We start from the raw sequence: 20,436 nt of genomic DNA on the forward strand, positions 1-20,436 counted from the left end.
CATTGTTAGAGATTCATGTCTATAAAACTATTTCTCCCCCAAAGGAAATTAATTGGAACTTCCTTATTAGCATCAGAGATCTTCAAATATCTGTTGGGTGAGGATCTCAGAAAATAACCTTGGAAACTAAAAGGTTGTTTATAACAGCATGCCAAATATTCTGGAAGGTAGAAAGCACAGTTTCCTAAATCAATAGCAAATGTGTTTTGTTTTTCACCACCCAGTGGAATAGAGATAGTGATTTATTTGGCAAACCAGCATCACCCTGCACATTTTCTGATAAGATTTGCTAGTGATTTTATGAGTGCTGTTTTGAGAGAAAGCCTTGTCAACATTTTGTTAAACATTTTTATTAATCTGCACATTTCAAAATATATTTGTACAATTCCTGGAAATGCTGAGTTTCACTCTTCTTCGGTTTCAATAAGATATAAGATGCCTCTTCATGATGCTGTTCCTAACGCTCCCCTGGCACACTTAGCCTTTAAAATCAATCCCACTTCATTCATATTTTATCATTTCACAGCAAAAGAGGGACACAGAACGTCCCACCTGTTTTGACATTGCAGATTATGATGTAAAATGTGCTGATACAATCCAGTAACCCAAATTTGAATTAACCACCAGGTGAATGAGCAATTCCTCTCAAATGCTGTGTACTTCAACTTGATGGTGCTGGTTTTATTCTGGGTGAGTACACAGTTCTGCTCAACCAAGTGCGCACAAACTGAAAAACACTGAATGACAGGAAGCAATAGGAAACAAAATTGTACCAAATAGGAGGCAAATAAGAATATTTAAGTAGAGAAGTGAATGGGAATGCAATTATAGAAGTGATTTTTCTATAATTAATGAGAAAAGTCATAGGAAGAGAAATAAATGAATTGCAATTAGAACTCAGCATTCTTAGAAATTCATGACTATCAAATTACCCAAATGGGCAATTAATTGTACCTTCTTTACAAGAATCAGAGGTCCTCAGATACAGTAACATGGTCCCAGAAGTTAATTTGAAAAATTATATGTAATTATAGATTTTTTTTTCTCTAAAAATTGTGCGATTTTAGTTGCTTTCTATAAAGACCCCAAACTATTGTCCTCACAGTCTGCAGGTTCAAATCTGCTTAGGCCTATAGCTGCTGTTTATCCCGGCCAGAGTTCCTTGCTGCTAGGCAGCTGCTACCAATTTGTAGCTTTAACATGGAAGATTTAGGCAAAAAGCTGGGGTTTGATTTCCGCCTTTTGGGCATTATTGTAAAGTCCTAACATGAGTAAAAACACTACTTTAGTTTATCATACCATTGAGAGTGAGAGTCTTGTTACCAGCATCTGGTGATCTTTTATCTTTGAGTCCCTTCTAGCTTTTCTTACCCTTTTGAACCCCTCTTTGTATCCTGTTCTCTGCCATAGTGATTGCACCACAGTTAAAGCTGTTCAACTTCTAAGCTATAATCTACTCTGTCTGACTGCTTCTGTCACTGAGTCCCTTGCGGAAAAATAAGCCACAAAATGCTTAGCTCTTAAGGATCAGGAGGAAAGAATGAAAACAACTGACCTCTGATTCATTCATTTTGTGGTTAGGGAGAGAAGGTTTCAGGAAGGAAAACAGGTGACCTGTGGTAGACTACTTGTTAATCGAATAACCTAGTTGATAAACTAATGATATTTCCTAGGACAAAGAGTCCAAATCTCCAAAATTCACTTAGCAAGTTACCTATAATAAATAGAACCAAAATCTGTGGTGTCTGGCTCATTGGGGAATGTCACCTAGATGCTACTGTCTCTAGAGATAAAATGGGAACGATTCATAATTTAAATACTCCCCCACCATATGACATATTCCTGGGACTCTCATCCTAAGACACCTTTCTGAAATGAAGCAGCTTGTCGAATGTGAGGGTGATCTAGGAGAAGGCCCTCTGCTTTATCTGAGCCTTTTGTTGCCCGTGGACTTGATATTAACTAGCAGTAGAGCTTAATACTGACTTGATTTTCGGTTTGTTTGGTTTGGATTTGGGCCCTTTTGGAAACTGCCTGGATTTGAACCCATATTCTTTCAATTATTATTTGTGTGGAGTTGGGCACACCGCCTAATCTTAATCTTTCAGTCATTTAATTTCCCTACACTTAAAATAGTGATAATGAATAGGTTTCATTTTGAATTAATTGATATTAACCTAACACAGTGCTTTTGCTGAATTGTTATAATTAAAATTTGGTTTAAGATATGCTATCCAGTACTATTTAACATAAAATATGTACATATTATGTTCCAGACACTGTCTTAAACACTTCATAAGAATTATTTGTCCTCTAATAACCCTAAGAAGTAGAGAGCAGCATTTACAAATATGGAAAAGAAGGCTGAGACTGGAATTTTAACTATGTACTCCCAAGCTATATATTTCATCTGAAATAAAATATAATTACATATAATTTCTCTCATACGAATTAATCTCTACAATGATACTACTCAAAACATGGTCTATAGCATCTGTTTCTCCTGAGTTCCATCAGAGACCTACTGCATCCAAATTTGCATTTTAACAAGATCCCTGTATAATATTTATGTACATTAAAACTAGGGAAAGTTTGTCAGGGCACAGATTCAGTCTTCCAGTGTGAAACTGAGTGGATCCAGAGTCTTCTTACCCAAGCTCCCCTTCCCCATCATAGCGTTGACTCAGGGAGGCATGTGTAAATCAAGATTAGGGTATCCTTTTCTGCATTAGTCAGTTTTTGCTATGAACTTTAACTGTTTCTTCCCATACCATTTAGTTTTAAAAAAATTACCTGCACTTACTACCTTCCATGATTTATAATGAAGTAATCATTTTAATGACGATAAATTATTGTGCTTCAAGACTAAATCTTCAGCTACATGTCAAAGCTGATAGTGCAAAAACGTGAGAGAATTTAAAGGAAGCACTTTAAGAAAAAGAATGTTTCTTAATTATCCACTTGTTTCTTAATGATTTACCATCCAAACTTTACTGAAAATAAAAAGTTGAGACTGTCTTCTATTTGATATATGGAAGGAAAATAACTACAAAGGGTGTAGCCTGATTATTTACGTAATCATTACTTTCTCTGACAAAAGTATGAAAAATTAGTAACACGCATTTCAATATATGTCACTAAGTTAAACATAGCTGCAATATCTGCAAATATCTAGCAAGTCCCCAGACACCACTATGCAACAAATTTTTCAAAAATGATGTCACAACTGGGTGCAGTGGCATGTGCCTGTAATGCCAGCGACTTAGGAGGCTGAGGTATGAAGATGGCGAGTTCAAAGCCAGCCTCAGCAAAAGGGAGGCACTAAGCCACTCATGAGACTGTGTCTCTAAATAAAATACAAAACAGGCTGGGGATGTGGCTTAGTGGTCGAGTGCTTCTGCGGTTAATACCCGGTACCCACACACCACAAAAAAAGAACGTTACAATGGAAATTATGAATGTTTGAATTCAGTTTAAATGTACACCATGATAAATTTGTAGAAAAAACAGTTTGTCAGGGCTTAGATAGAAATGCATACCATGAAATATATTATAAATGAAGGATAACTAAAAAAAAAAAAAATACCTTTCTCAAAAAGTTGAAATATGAGAAAATTCAACATAAATAGAAAGATATAATAAAAAGAAGTAAAAATAGTAAATTGTCAGTAGAATAACAGTAGAAAAATATCATTAAAAGTAAACCTGGTTCTTTAAAAGAAGAAATCAAATGTTTAAACCTCCACCTAGACTAATCAACAACAACAACAAAAAGAACACATCGCAAATGCCAAGACTCAGAAAGTAGAGTACAGTACACATCCTACATACATTAATAAAATAAAAAGAGATTATCATAAACAACTTTTTTAATAAAATTGGAGTTTGGAATAAATTTTTTTAAAAATATAAAGTATAACACTTAGAAAGAAACTACCTTAAAATCATATATTTAATAACTTAATCTTAATTTTAAAATTTGCCAAAGAAGAATATTCTGGACCAAGATGATTTTATTGGAAAGTTCTACAGAACAGTGAAAGAAGTAGCACTAACACAAATATTTCCAGAAATCAAAAGTTAACGGAATTTCTCCCTATCAGGCTACAATTGTCTTGATTTTAAATCAGACTAATACATTATAGGCATATATATTATTTGTCAATATAAATATCAAAGTCCCTAACAAAATTTTAGTAAATTGAATTCAGCAATATTTTAATAAGATAATATATGGTCAAATTAGGTCTTCCCTCGGTTGCAACATTAATACTAATATTTAAAACCAATTAATAAATTGTGTTATACAGAGATTAAGGAAGAGTAACAATATTAACACATTAATAGATACAGAAATATCACTTTTCACAAAATTCAAACTCATTTTAAAGAAAAGAAAAATTTATTCAAGAAGATAAAGAACATTTTCAGTAAAACTAGAGCTAACATATTAATCATGAAATATTAGATTGCAAAAAAAAAAAGAACAGGGCAACAATAAAAAAAATTGAAAGTAAACCTGATTTTTTGGAAAGATAAATGAAATTAACAAACCTCCAGTTAGATGAATCAACAACAATGAAGAAGAATACATATATTACAAAGGTCAAAACTCAAAAAAGGAAGGATAACTACTTTCACTACTCCAAAAATCAAACTGAACATTTCAGTGCAAAAAAAGCAAGAGGAAGAAAATGAAATGTCTAAAATTCTAAAGGCAAAAGTAAAATTGTTATCTATTTGCAGATGACTTGAATGTTTATTTAGAAATTGACAAGGAATTCACACAACATTACAGAACTAATAAATGAATTTAACAATGTTGCTAGTAAAAATGAGAATATTCTTATGCAATAATGCAATATTGATAAAAGGGAGTGTAGGTGAGATGGAAGGTTTTGTGAACATCAAAGCAAGGCCTGGTTAAAATCTGCATAAATTGAAAAAGGGAGCATAAAATTCATTTTATTTATTCATTTGTATTTATTTTTTACAGACTGCATTTTGATTCATTGTATACAAATGGAGTACATCATTTCATTTCTATGGTTGTAATTAACGTGAGATTTTATGCTATTCCCACCACCACAGTATTAAGTGCTAGTGATGAAACTAAATAATAATAATAGCAATAATAATAAAAACAATACCTAGCAAGAGTAATAATTCAGTCTTTAAAATATTATTTCCATTTCATTAAAATATAAAATTCCATTTCTATTTAAGGGATATATATTTTTAGGTTTAGAAATGGACTATAGCACTTACATGATGTTTTTTGTTTCGTTTTTCTTTGTGGTATTATGGATTAAGTGAAGGTCTTTTGCCTGCTATGCAAGTGCTTTGCCACCAAGTTAAACCTCAGCTCCCCGCATGATTTTTTTTAGCTGGTTGATGGATAATTATGCTACTTTTAAAGAATAAGGACTTCATGTCTTTCTTTCATAATAATTATCTTGTTTTCCTTTTATTACAAATATCAGTCATATGTATAAAGGGCATCAGAAAATTTATCCCTTGTCATTGAAGTGATTTTCTAATCTTTTAATTCAATATACTGATTTTTACATTTCAATATATTAATTGAATCTAAATAATATTATAATGTTGTAGGCAATTGCCAATGACAAAATTCATATTTAACTCAAATTGACTAAAATGATTGATATATAATTATCATTGTTATTAGAAATCATTTTATACTCTGCACATGATTTTATAGTTGTCCATGAAATTCAATAAAGGACATTAACATACTTCATATTTTTAAAAGTTTCTTTGAGGGTCTACAAATTTTACCTAATACTCCTTTTTTGAAGTTCCAATAACAGTTCCCAAGTTCCTCCTTGCAAATTCAAACATAATCCAACGTGTGCTCATATTGAAGGTTGAAGAAGAAAACAAAGGTAACAAAGTTGTCTAAAAAAATGAATAATATCCTAGCTTGTTTGCTGATAAGGCAGCATCAAGTATGGATTTATGAGATGGGGGTATAGCTCAGTTGGTAGAGTGCTTGCCTTGCAAGCATAAGGCCCTGGGTTCAAACCCCAGCACTGTGAAAAAAAAAAAAAGAGTATGGGTTTACCTTTTTATACATATTTTTTCCAATGGACTTTTAAAAGACTAGTTATAAATGTTAATAAAAACTTTTCCTTTACTAAAATCTCATGTATATTGTAGGTCTCTGGTGTCATAAGTTCCCAGGCATCTACTTTTTGTTGCTTTCTAATGGAATAGGTTATTAGAGGTCCTCGAGCTGCCTGTGTTAAAATGCTCAAGTGCGGCACAACTGGAAGCGGGACTTTGGTGCCCCACTGCACACCCAGCTTGGACAGTGACTCTCCTCACAGTGCTGGACAATTCTCTTGAAACCAGGTGCCTCAGTTCCCTCATAATAATTTCTAGGTTCTTGACTAGGGAAGAAAATTAGTATGGAAGAACTTCGGCATTGAATACACTCGTAGTTATTTAAAAGTAATCTGGAGAGCAGAAGATAAGTAAACCTTCATGGTAGGAACAATGAACTCGTGAGATATTTAGGACACGTGAATGTTAGAATAATGAGAACCATTATTGTTGTAAGCAATGACAATGTTTTTATTTATATAAACATCTGAATCTAAGAATGCTTTCTTCACTATGCTTTACTAAAAACCTAAAAAAATTAGCATGTGCTTTTCTAACACAGGTCATTAATTGTTGCATTTTTGTAAGCTTTTGTTTCCATCTTTGATTTTTTTAGTTTGTTCTAATTAGTTATACATGACAGCAGAATGCATTTCAAGGAGCACAACTTCTCATTCCTCTGGCTCTACATGATTCAGAGTCACACCGTTTGTGGAATCGTACATGTACATGGAAGAATATTGTCCATCTCATTCCATCATCATTCCAACCCCCACCATCCCTCCCCTCCCCTCCCTTCACTCCCCCCTGCCCAATCCAAAGTTCCTCCACTCTTCCCTAGCACCCCCCACACACACACACATTATGGATCAGCATCTGCATATCACTGAAAACATTTGGCCTTTGGTTTTTTAGGATTGACTTATTTCCCTTAGCATGTTGTTCTCCAGCTCCATCCATTTACCTGTGAATGTCATAATTTCATTCTTCTTTAAGGCTGAATAATATTCCATTGTGTATATATACCACATTTTCTTTATCCATTCATCTGTTGAAGGGCATCTAGATTGGTTCCATGGTTTAGCTATTGTGATTTGACACAAAAACAACAAATAACCCAACCAATAAATGGGCTAAAAAACTGAACAGACACTTTACAAAAGATATATAATTGATCAAAAAATATATGAAAAAATGTTCAAATCTCTAGTCATTAGATAAATGCAAATCAACTCTAAGATTTCATCTCACACCAGCCAGAATGGCAATTATCAAGAATACAAACAAAATGAAGTGTTAGTGAGGATGTAGGGGAAAGGTACACTCATAAATTGCTGGTGGGACTTCAAATTGGTGCAGCCACTCTGGAAGGCAGTGTGGAGATTCCTTAGAAAACTTAAAATGGAAATCTATTTGATCCAGCTATCCCACTCCTCGTTTTAAAATCAGCATACTATAGTGACACAGCCACATCAATATTTATCTTTGATTTTTAACAGAGTCATAGTGCTAAAAGTTTGAATTAATACAGGTGAAATTCATTAAGGAGTTGATTTAATTAATTCTTTTTGTCTTTGAAACAAGGTCAGAAGAATAACAATGTGCTCAAAGGAGATTTAGAGTTGGAAAATGCTGTATATAGATATTGGGAATGAGTATCAAGATGAGTTACTTTTTCACTTATATTTATACATATGTAAGTTTATGAATATACTAATTCTTATTTTTTGCATATATAGTTTGCTTTTACTTTAGTCTGTTTTTTTTTACTTTCATTTATTGAAGAATTTTTTTGAAAATTTAACTTGAACAATCAAGAATGAACTCTTCCTTAATCCTAAAGCAGAGAGTGTGTCTCCATATCGTATACTAGTAGTTGAAATCATCACCCACAAAAGTGTCCATTTGCCAAAAATCAGTTGTCTGCCTTACCCACACATGAAGTAACTCAGTTTTCAAAACTTCACTTTAGGGCTCAGAAAAATAAAATGCTCTGCAGTTAGCAAGACTCATCCTTAGAGGGATATCATCTACAGACCTACATTTCAGGGTGTGGTGTGGTATCTCAACTCTGTACTCCCAACAAATGACTCCCATCTCTAATAAGTGTCTTCTCCTCCACACAACTTACCTCTTTTTCAAATAAATACAATAATTGCCTCAGGGTAAAATTTCTTACTTGTTCTAAAAAGTATGCAATGTATGCAAATCCATACACCATAATCACCTGTTTAGATTCTATATACTCTATTTTAATATTTTATTTTATTTTCCCTTTAATCTTGTTTAGCCATTTAGCAAATTTCAATACAGTTAATAGCAGTTTGAACCTTGAACGGAAAACTCTAGAAATTATGCTCTGTATGTAACTTGTAAGGATAGAAAGCACATGCAATTTTGAACAACATGGTGATCAAAATATATATAGCTTTTGAACTTTTGAGAAAGGGACTCTCCACTTTCAGAATTGTGGATGTGCATATGCAGCATATACTATGGTTGGCATTCTTGGAGAAACTTTCGTTATATCTGTGTAAGAGAACTGGTCAGAATTCAAAATAATTGAGCCTTCACTTTTCTTTTATAAAATAGTAATTATTAAGAGATAAACAGTCACATGGTTGTATTTTGAATACCATTGTAAATAAGGGTATATGAAAAGAGTATTATGCTACCCAATATCTATATTTCAGGCATTGCTTATTTTCAGAGGATATAATACAGATTTTAAATTCATATGAAACTACAAAAAGCCCCAGGTAGATAAAACCATCTTAAACAAAAAGAGCAAAGCAGGAGGCATCACAAAAATTGACTTTAAAATATACAAAGCAGTAGTCATCAAAACAGCCTGGTATTAGCATACAAACAGTCACATTAACCAATGGAACAAAATCTAGAGCCTTGAAGCAAACTCATGCATCTCTAACTAACTAATATTTAACAAAGGTGCTAAAAACACACATTGGAGAAAAAGTCTGTTCTTAAATGGTGCTGGGGAAATTGGATATTTACATGCAGAAGAATGAAAATGTTCTATCCCTCACCAGTTTCAAAAATGCATTCAAAATGGGTTAAAGACTTAAATATAAGGCCTGAAAATATCAAACTCATATCAGTAAATACAGGAGAAACACTTCAGGACATTAAGATAGGCAAGGATTTTTTTTTTTTTAAAGACTCTGTGTATAGGAAACAAAAGCAAAAATTGACAAATGGTATTACTGCAAACCAAAGAGCCTCTGAACACCAAAGAAAACAATCATTAGAGTGAAGAGAACCTATGGAACAGGAGGAAATATGGACGAACTAAGCATCTGACAATGGGTTAATATTCAGAATATATAACGAATTCAAATAACTAGATAGCAAGAAAACAGCCTGATGGAAAAATGGGCACTGGACCTGAATACACATTTTTCAAAAGAAGTCATACCAATTATTGAAAGATGTATGGAAAAAAAAAGTTCGACATCATAAGTCATAAGTTAAATCATCAAAACCACAACAAGATGTTACCTCAATCCAATAGAAATGACTATTATAAAAAAAAAAAAAAAAAAAAAAAAAAAAAACAAAACAAAAAAAAAAAACCCTAGAGATAAAAGGTACTGTGGAAAGTGTGGAGAAAAGGGATTCATTTCACACTATTGGTGGAAATCTAAATTACATTACATTATACAAAAGAGTATGGGGTTCCTCAGAGAATTAAACTCTCACATGGTGCAGCAATTAAACTACTGGATTAATATTTAAAGAAATGAAGTCAGTATGTTGAGAAGACATTTTTGGCTTATGGTTTCAGAGGTTCAGTCCATGGCCCACAGACTCCATAGCTCTGAACTTGAGGTTAGGCAGAACATCATGACTGAAGGTTCTGATAGAGGAAAGCAGCTCAAGACATGGAAACCAGTAAGTAGAGAGATAGCACTATTCACAAAAGCCAAGAAATAGAAACAGCCTAAGTGTCCATCAATGGATGAATAAAGAAAATATGCTACATATATACAACATAGTACTATTTAGCCATTTTAAAAAAGAAAGACTGTCATTTGTAATAATATAAATGGAATGAAAGACATTAAGTGAAATAATCCAAGCACAAAAAGACAAGTGCCACATGATCTCACATGTAGAATGGAATTTAAAAAAATTTTTTTCTAGAACTTTAGAGTAGAGCAGCATTTACCATAAACTGAGAGAATAGAGTGGAGGAAGAGATGAGAAGATGATGACCACTGAGCACTAAGTTACAGGTGGATAAAAATGAGAAGTTTTGATATGCTGTTTCATAGTAGAGTGGCTATAGAACATGGTGTTTTATTCATCTTTTCTACCTGGTGATCGAAAGAGTTCACAAGAACAATTTAAATCCTATCTTTATTTTGAATGTTAGGCATTTTCATTATAATGAGCCTTGGTGTGAATTTGTTGTGATTTTGTGCATTTGATGTTCTGTAAGCCTCTTGTATTTGATTTTCCATTTCATTCTTCAGGTTTGGGAAATTTTCTGATATTATTTCATTGAATAGATTGTTCATTCCTTTGGTTTGTATCTCTGTGCCTTCCTCAATCCCAATAATTCTTAAATTCGGTCTTTTCATGATGTCCCATAGTTCTTGGAGATTCTGTTCATGATTTCTTACCATCTTCTCAGTTTGGGCAACTTTATTTTCAAGATATAATATTTTGTCTTCATTGTCTGAGGTTCTGTCTTCCAAGTGGTCTAGTCTTTTGGTGATGCTTTCCATTGAGTTTTTTATTTGGTTTATTGTTTCCTTCATTTCAAGGATTTCCATTTGGTTTTTTTGAGAATCTCTATCTCTTTGTTGAAATTATTTTTTGCTTCCTGCAGTTGCTCTTTCAGCTTATTGGTATTATCATTCATTGCCTTCATTTACTCTCTTATTTCATCCTTTGCTTCGCGAATCATCTTAATCATGTACAATCTGAAGTCCTTTTCTGACATTTCTTCTAACATACTGTCATTGGATTCTATTAATATGGAATCTAGATTTGTTTGGATCATTTTCTTCCCTTGTTTTTTCACGTTATTCACATATTTTTCCCCTCTAGCAGTGCAGATCTGGGGTATTGCAGATTTCCCCCTATAGGCTTATAGTGGCCCTATAGGTTTCCAAAACCTTTTTTTTTAAGGGGAGATAAATATTAGCAGTGCCAAATTCAGACACTATGTGATTCTAGACCAAATAGCCCCTATGATGACAATAACAAAATTGTCATAATAAACAGAATGAATTCAAATATTATCTTCAGTAAAACAAACAGATTTGCAATAAGGTCTGCAGTTTCTAATGGAGGACAAAGAGGATGCAAAAGGATGTAGAATGTGGTTGTTAATGGGATAAGAAAAGAATATACAGAAGTTATAGATAATAGAAAGGGTGAGAGTGTAATCAAAAGAAATTGGATGTTAGCATGCAAAAAAGGGAGAAAGAGACTCTGAGGGAACAGGTAAACAAAAGGAAAAGAGAGCAAGAAAAGTAAAGAAATAAAAACTTAAAATTTTTTAATAAGGAGAAAAAAGAAAATCTACAGTATAACAGTCATATAGTAATGAAACCTCCCAGTGTTCAGTAGCCTGATGCATGAGAGGTACCTGACATTCAGCTTCAAGTCTCCAGTAGGTGTCTCAGGATGGAATTTGTCCCACCTAAAGAACGAAGCTATGGCTTCCAGGATTATCCAAGATGGCCACTCTGGCTTCCAAATGTGTTGGCAAATGGGGAGCTGCAGCTCAGGGTGTGGACATGGTCAACTGGAGGTCCTGGAGGTGGGGTGCGGTTGGTTAGGCAGGGGTCCTGGAGTTCAGGTGTGTTTGGTGTGGTTGCGGGATCCTGGAGGCCAGGCGCAGTCAGTCTGGGGTCCCAGTGATAGGGCACAGTCAGTTGGTCTGGGGGTCCTGGCGGCAGGGAGCAGTCATTCGATGTGAGGGTCCCAGAGGCAGGGAACGATCAGTCGGGCTGAGGGTTCCTGGAGAGGGGCTCAGTCAGTCTGGCCAGGGGTCTGATGGGGCCTGGCTGTTGTCTCAAAATGGCAGCAGCCCTGTGTAATCAAACCTGCAACTGTAGCAGTGAACTTCCAGGCAACAGCAGGCAGCTGGTGCTCCACTGGCGGTCGGTGATCAGTTTGCTGACTGTTGTCACACGATTGGGAGGTGAACCTCCTGCATTGGGTGATGGATAGGTGTAAGGCAGGCGATGGACAGGCTAGAGGCAGGCAAATGGTGATGATAGGCGCCTGACAGTGAGCAATCTGCACTCCAAAAAGTCTTCGATATGCTGGCAGACTGCAGATGGTCACAGGAGATAAATGGGGTAAACAGCAGGGGATCGATAAGTAGCAAAAACTGCCTCACCAAGAAACAGATATCTTCTGCTTGAAACCAGAGTTACGGAGCGACAAGGAACACAGCCTCCCTCTAGTCTGCCATCTTGGATCTCTTCACAAGAACAATTTAGAAGAGGAGAAGTTTATTTTGGTTTATGGTTTCAGAGGTTCAGTTCATAGCTCTGAGCTTGAAGTTAGGCAGAATATCATGACTGAAGGTTCTGATAGAGTCAAGCAGCTCAGGACATGGAAACCAATAAGTAGAGAGATAGCTCTACTCATCAGGGACAAAATATACACCCCAAAGGCACAATCCCCAGTGACCAAGTTCCTCTAGTCACATCCTATCTGTCTACAGTTACCACCCAATTAATCCATATCATACTTTATACCTAGGCCATAACATCTTACCCTTGGATCCCAAAAACCAATGCCCATTTGACAATGCAAAACACATTTAGTCCATTCCAAGAGTCCTATAGTCTTAACAATTTCAGCATTGCCCAATACTCCAAGTCCAAAATCTCATTTCAGAAATTTTCCCCCATAAATATAAAACTCAAGTTACATGTATCCAATATGTAATGGCAGAGAGCAAACATTTCTGTTCCACAGGGAGAAATCGAGGAATAAGAAAAAAGGGATGGAACCAAAACAAGACCAACTGGTCAAACAAATCTTAGAGTTCCATGTCAACTCTTAGAGTTACATGGCATCAGGATGTGATCTCCAAAGAGTTTGTGTAGCTCTGCCCCTATGCCCTGCTGATCGCAGCCCACATGGCCTGGTTCAGCTCTTCTCTGCTCAATTTCAGCAGCTGTCCTCAGCAGACATTCATGTTAATGAAATATCTTACTCATAGGGATCTCCACTGAAGCTTGACTTCCTGATCACACCTTCACACATCACCCTCTCAGGAGCTGTCTGCAGGAATTTCAACCCTGCTATATTTTGTCTGGCCTCCCAGCTCTTCCTTAGAAATCTTGGTGGATGTCTCCATGACCCCCCCAACTCCAGTATCCTATATTCTTGCAGAACCAACACCTCATAGTAGATGCCAAGGTTCAACACCATATCAAGCAGTAGTCAAACCTCCTGGGACTATTTCTGGAGTAGCCGATGAGTGCCTGAGCAGCTGAACACAGTGAGACAAACTCCTAGGCTCCCTTGTGCAGGCAGGGTGCCCCCATGTTCTCTTCTTAAAGTAATTTTTACTTATACACCCTTGAGCTTTAGATGATGTGGTCTTGTCAGTTTCTGGGATGCCTTCAAGCCATCTTTCCTATTGTTTCTTGGTGAAGTACTTGGTAAAGCATCTCCTCTTTAGTAGCTACAAACTCTTTAGCATCTACATCTTCCTTAGCTCCACCTTTAAAAGTTCTTTTATTGTTCAAACTACAAGTTTTCTTATTTTTTAAATCTGCTCTGATTTCTACTCCTGATTACCACATTACACTGGGCTAAAAGTCACCAGAAATATCCATCTCATCCCCTGAATACTATGCTGCCTTGAAATTTCCTCCACCAGATTAATTAGTCTATCACCTTTAAATTCAGTCCCACAGAAAATCTCTGGACATAGGCAAAATGTAGACAGCTACTTTGCCACAGTGTAACATAAATGACCTCTAGTCCAATATCTAATAAAGTCCTTCTTTTCCTCTGAAACCTCATAAACCCAGTATTTACTGCCTGTAGTTCTACAAGCATTCAGATCTGAGATCTCACCAGAATTATCCATTAAGCTCTACTTGCAACATTTTTAAGTCACCAGCATGCATCTCTAAACTTTTCAAAATTTTTCCCACAAACCATATCCAAATTCTTCTGAATCAGGTGATATCCATGACCAGGTTAGTCACGGTATGGCCTTACTTCTCAGTACGAATTTCTGTTTTAGTCAGTATTTTGTCACTGTGCTCAAAAGACCTCAAAAGAACAACTTAGAGGAGGAAAAGTTTATTTGGGTTCATGGTTTCAGAGTTTCAGTTCATGCACAGCCAATTCTATACCTCTGGGCCTGAGGTGAGACAGAATATCATGGCGGAAGACCTCGGTGGAGGGAAGCATCTCAAGACATGGAAACTAGGAATCAGGAAAAAAAAATCTCTGCTTACCAGGGATAAAATATAAACCCCAAAGTCATGCCCCCTAGTAACCTACTTCCTTCAACTATGCCTTATCTGCTTACAGTTACCACCCAGCTATTCCATATCAGTGGATAAATCTACTGACTGGGTTCTAAGTCTCTATATAATCATTTCAGCTAGGAACTTTCTCTTTCATTGTCTCACACATGAGATTTTTAAAGCTATCTCATATCTAAACATAACAAATGGTAATATATATATTTAAAAGACAGAAGAAAGTGTTTGAAAGATTTTACCATAAATTTGTAATAAATGGTTATGAAGATAGTTATGTTAAACTTTATTTAAATATTATACAATGCATAGTGCTTACATGTATTCAAACAACATATGGTACCCCATAAATATGTATAATTTGTGTTTCTATGTTGCAGTTTAAAGTTACTTTAATGAAAACTCTACAAATTTTTAGTAAGTTAATTTTGTTTGAAAAATGTACCACATTGTATAGCACATCTTAAAATTTATGCAATTAGTTGAATTTATTTGTCCATTATTCAAAAGATGAAATACAGGGAAGGAAGCTAACAAGTATGTGATTTATCCGTCACAAACTCCCAGTATTTGATAAAAGAAAATATTGCATATATTAAAACATAGAACTTACGTATAGTTAATATGGAGACCCATTTGTGTTTGACTAATTCATATCAAAGGGACATATGCATATAGGCTCCAGAGCAAACCAGTAAATCCTGAGAGATATTACTAATTATCACAGCTTGCTAGGTTGAACCTCTAGGTTTCTTATGTATCTTTTACTTCTCATATCTTCAAAAACTACAGTAAATCAAAGAGTTAGAAATTTGGGGAGATAAACACTACACAAGATTCTTTGTGGGAATTGGACAACTGAAAGATTCCTTTTCTCTCTCTCTCTCTTTTTTTTTTTGAAAGTATTTTATATCTTATGTTTTCAGAAAATGAGTTTGATAAATTTGTCATATAGTTTTTCTAAAATTCAGGGACCATACTTTATTTCTGTTTTGAAATTAAATTTCATTTTTTTAATTCTACTTAGATGCTTCATTAAGGTACTTACTCATCTTACTCTAAGTTGGTAATTTGATTCATTTTAATGAATATCCTGAAACATATTGATTTTCTAGACCATTCAAAATAAAAATAGTTATCCTTAAAATAATTTTAGATTCATTTTCAAAAGTGTCAGCTATGTGATAGAGAAATATCATATAATGTATATTTAATACTCAGATCCTCTTTAAATTACAAGAAAACCTTTCAAAAGTACCTGGCAAAAAATGTGAAGTTATAGTGCATTTAGAAGTAACCCACAAATTTGTGTACTAAAGCTGTTGGGTCAATTAATTTCTCCTCATCCTTATAAGTTGTGCTGAATCTTCGTGACTTCAACAGACTATTAGATACTTGAGTTAATTATATAATATTCTAAATATGTTGGCTAGGGATTAGATACTATAAAATTAGCTAATCAGTCCAAATCACAACACCTGATGTGTAGTTAGATATTAGTACAAACAGTGGTTGAAGTGTTAGGTTAATGTACTACAATTTTTGTTTCAAAGTGTATTATTTCTAAGAGAAGCAATAAAGAGAGAAATATCCATGGGTATATTCAAGAAATCATATAATTCAATATCCTAATACTCTTCAGATGAACTTATTTTTAAAGATTTGAAGAATAATGACTGATAAAACATTTCTTTTGTTCTTCCTTGCCAAAACTAGACTATTGGAGACATTTTGTCAAATGTGATGTGACCTGACTCCTTCCAAGTTGACCATACAGAGCTTCTCTTGGCTGCAAAAACTAAACTCTCATTTTCACTAATGCAATATAACTGTATTTAATTATTTTTGCAACTTCTTTTAAAACATTGCTGAATCTAATAAGAGATAAGCACTCTGATTTTTATTGTCAAACTTAACACATTTAGATATAAAATATGGTTCAAGGTGCTTTAAGTTCTTGATGTGTATTTTTTTTTTTTTTTTCAGATCATTTGTTACATTTCATGTGTTTCCCCGCTTTGGTAGTCTTCTATAAATTCATCATTATTTCTAAAACTTTTTTTTTCAAGTGTACCTGTTATTCATCTCTACTCCTTCACTCTCATATGCTAACCCTCCATGTAGGTTGTTTTTCATTCTCTCTAGATGTCTGGCTATTTCTCCCTTCTGTACCTAATGATATTGGATGGCTTTATATGCCTCTTCATCTGACTGTCTCCTAGCCAGCCTAATCGTATTGACACGGTTATCACAAGAAGACTTCAGGGTCCAGACAGGAGTAAGATGACTTCCCCCTCTACTTCCATAAAAGCTCTCAAGGTAGTCATCTGTGTATTTTTATCTCCTCCACAAGACTATGAGTTCCTTGAAGATGTTTACGGTGGGTCAACTATGTATTCAGACTCCTATCTCAGATCACATTACAGTATGAACTTGTTGGAGAAATCCATACACAGGTGAATAACAGAGTGTCTGGAAGAATGGATGAATAAATGTACAAATGGCCACGTGTTGGTTGCCTATTCTTCATTCTCTCAGCACAGTGGTACTGAGTCATTTTAAGTAGTTTTGCTGTTGTCACTTTCTGAAATGCCTCTCTATGTAGTTTAAAGTAACTCTTTTTATTTAGTTTGTGTATTGTGGGGAAAAGGTACTGCAATTCATTCATATGAGAATCATCAGTTTTTCTGACATTCCACATCACTTGGATAAATCTGAGCTCATTTTCAGCTGCCAGACATATTATGCTAACAAATATTTATATGTACTGTCATGGATCATAATTGCTTTGGAGAAAGACCTGCTATTTTGATGAATGGAATCTGTTGGTTGGAGATATGTGCTTAATGTAAATATGTGTATGTTTATTTCCAATTGGTAGGCAGAGAAGAGACTTTTCGTCTGCTAATATCATCACATTGAGTGATACTCAGAATTCTACATCTGTTTGAAAACAACTATTTTCAACTTCTTCCAGGCAGTGTATATATTTAGAATACTAACTTTATTTTTGCAGGAAAGCAATCTGAATACATGTCACCCTTATTTCTGAAACAAACAAAGCTGTTTTAGTTCATCTAGTGTATCCACTTAATACAGTTCCCAACAACAGCAACAAGAACAACAAAATAAATGTTGATTATTGCTTTGCATGATTGCAAGAACCTCATTTGTTTCATGAGAGAGCTTGAAATTATTTCATACCAAATTAAAAATATAGGTTATTTAAAGGATTAAGTTTGCTTGTTTAGCCTGAAGAAATTTCAATTTCACCCAGATTAAGTATTTTATTTTATTATCCTACTTCAAACTATTTTTCATAGTTCATATTAACTGAATATGCTACCATTTTGAAAGCATTTGTATTAAATTGTTAAAAACATGCTTTATGTATCCATTAGACAATTGAAATTTTAAGACAGTAAATTTTGGTGTCTGACAAAGTGCTCTACTAGAGGGTTCAATGACATAGAAAAGTATTTTCCCAAAATTTATTCCACAGATCACTAATTTACTTTGATATTAATGTGGAATATTTTAATAATCATTAATTATCAAATGCATTTTAAAACATTTATTTAAATTGAGTTTCATTAATGCAAGTTTCTCAAAGTTCGTTATATGCAATGAAAAATTAAAAACAACTCTCATTAAGGCTATAAGAATAAAAGTGTTTGACACTCTATTCCTTTGTTTACTTTCTAGTCACATTCAACAATGTTATCTTCCTTTATTTTCACAATCCAAGTTATTTGATGCCTGAACAGGTAGTGCACTTACAAATATCAAGATGTCTAGCCAACTATAAAATGTAAAACCCCTTTCAACTAACTTTACACTCTTATCCTCTCTCCCAACCCAGATATTCAATGTCAACCAGTGTCTAGTTTATCTGTCCACAGTTTCTTTATGCATGAAGCAGTAGATAGTACACAAATCTGGAAAGAGCAGAGGGAGGACTTTGGGAAGGTTGTTCAGAGACCACTAAACACAGTTACATAGGACCAAGAAGTTCTGATATACTATTGCACAGTAGCGTGACTATAAATAATAATGTGATATACTTTTCAGAAACCTTTAAAAAAGCATTCTGAAATTTTGCCATAAAGAAACAAAAAGCATTAAAAGATAGGTTTGACCTCATTTAAGCATTACAGAATGTATGCAAGTTTAAAAATATCACATTATGCCATTAATATACACAATATTAATGGTTTATGAACCATTTCAAAATAAGTATAATTTAAATATATTTTAAAAAATGAAAAAATATTCAAAAACTAAAAGTAGTACAGCAATGTACAAATGAGAATACTTAAATATGTTGCCCTTTTACTTAATATATTTTAGAGATCTTGCCAAATCACTATGTTATTAGCATTTGGGTATTTTTTCTTACTACTGTGTACAATTCTGTACTACAGATATAACATAACTGATCTATTATCTTAAGTTAAATATTCAGTTGTTTCTAAAATGGTTCCTCTATAGATAATAAACTACTTTGTATCTAGGCTAATATAATACACAATAAACTACTTTGTATCTATGCTAGTATACATAAAAGATGACTTCATTAAAGTGGAATTGTCAAGTAAGCAGGTATTGCATTTGTAATTAATAATACATAATGTGCAGCATTTAATGCCATATAGGACTTACACCTCATACCTGAGAAACAGTTTGGTCAGTAGATGGTGGTGGCATGTATTTTCTTTCTAACTAGTCTTATGGGTGGGAAACACTATCTCAGGATCAATTTACTATGTACTTCCCTTAGTCTGAGGAAAATTAAATATTTTTTCATTGGTTTAACATTTCCTGAATTTCCTGTTCTGTCTTTTCATTATGCTTTACTTGTTTGAATTATATTTATTATCATCTTTTTCTTATAACTTTGGTGGAAATTTTTCATATATTGGGGGATATATGCATATGGATACAGATCCAGATATGTATCTATATCTTTCTTTTTTTTTAATTAATTAATTTATTTATTTATTTTATTTTTATTTTTATTTTTTTTTAAGTTTACATAGGGTAATGATGTTTATTATATTTTTCCCCTCCCCCCCACCCCTCCCACCCCTCCCACCCCTCCCATCCCTCTTTTCCCTCTACACAGTCCTTCTTTCCTTCATTCTTACTGCTCTCCTTAGCCTAACTCTAAACCTAACCCTAAACCTAATGCTAGCCCCTCCCACCCCCCATTATATGTCCTCATCCGCTTATCAGCGAGATCATTTGTCCTTTAGTTTTTTGAGATTGGCTTATCTCACTTAGCATGATATTCTCCAATTTCGACCATTTGCCTACAAATGCCATAATTTTATCATTCTTCATTGCGGAGTAATATTCCATTGTATAAATATGCCACAGTTTCTTTATCCATTCATCAACTGAAGGGCATCTAGGTTGGTTCCACAATCTGGCTATGGTGAATTGAGCAGCAATGAACATTGATGTGGCTGTATCTCTGTAGTATGCTGATTTTAAGTCCTTTGGGTATAGGCCAAGGAGTGGGATAGCTGGGTCAAATGGTGTTTCCATTCCAAGCTTTCTGAGGAATCTCCACACTGCTTTCCAGGGAGGCTGCACTAATTTGCAACCCCACCAGCAATGTATGAGTGTTCCATTTTCACCACATCCTCGCCAACACCTATTGTTGCTTGTATTCTTGATAATCGCCATTCTAATTGGGGTGAGATGAAATCTTAGGGTAGTTTTGATTTGCATTTCCCTTATTACTAGGGATGTTGAACATTTTTTCATATATCTGTTGATTACTTGTACATCTTCTTCTGTGAAGTGTCTG

This window comes from Sciurus carolinensis, chromosome 8 (assembly GCF_902686445.1).
Source record: "Sciurus carolinensis chromosome 8, mSciCar1.2, whole genome shotgun sequence".
NCBI classification, from domain to species: domain Eukaryota; kingdom Metazoa; phylum Chordata; class Mammalia; order Rodentia; family Sciuridae; genus Sciurus; species Sciurus carolinensis.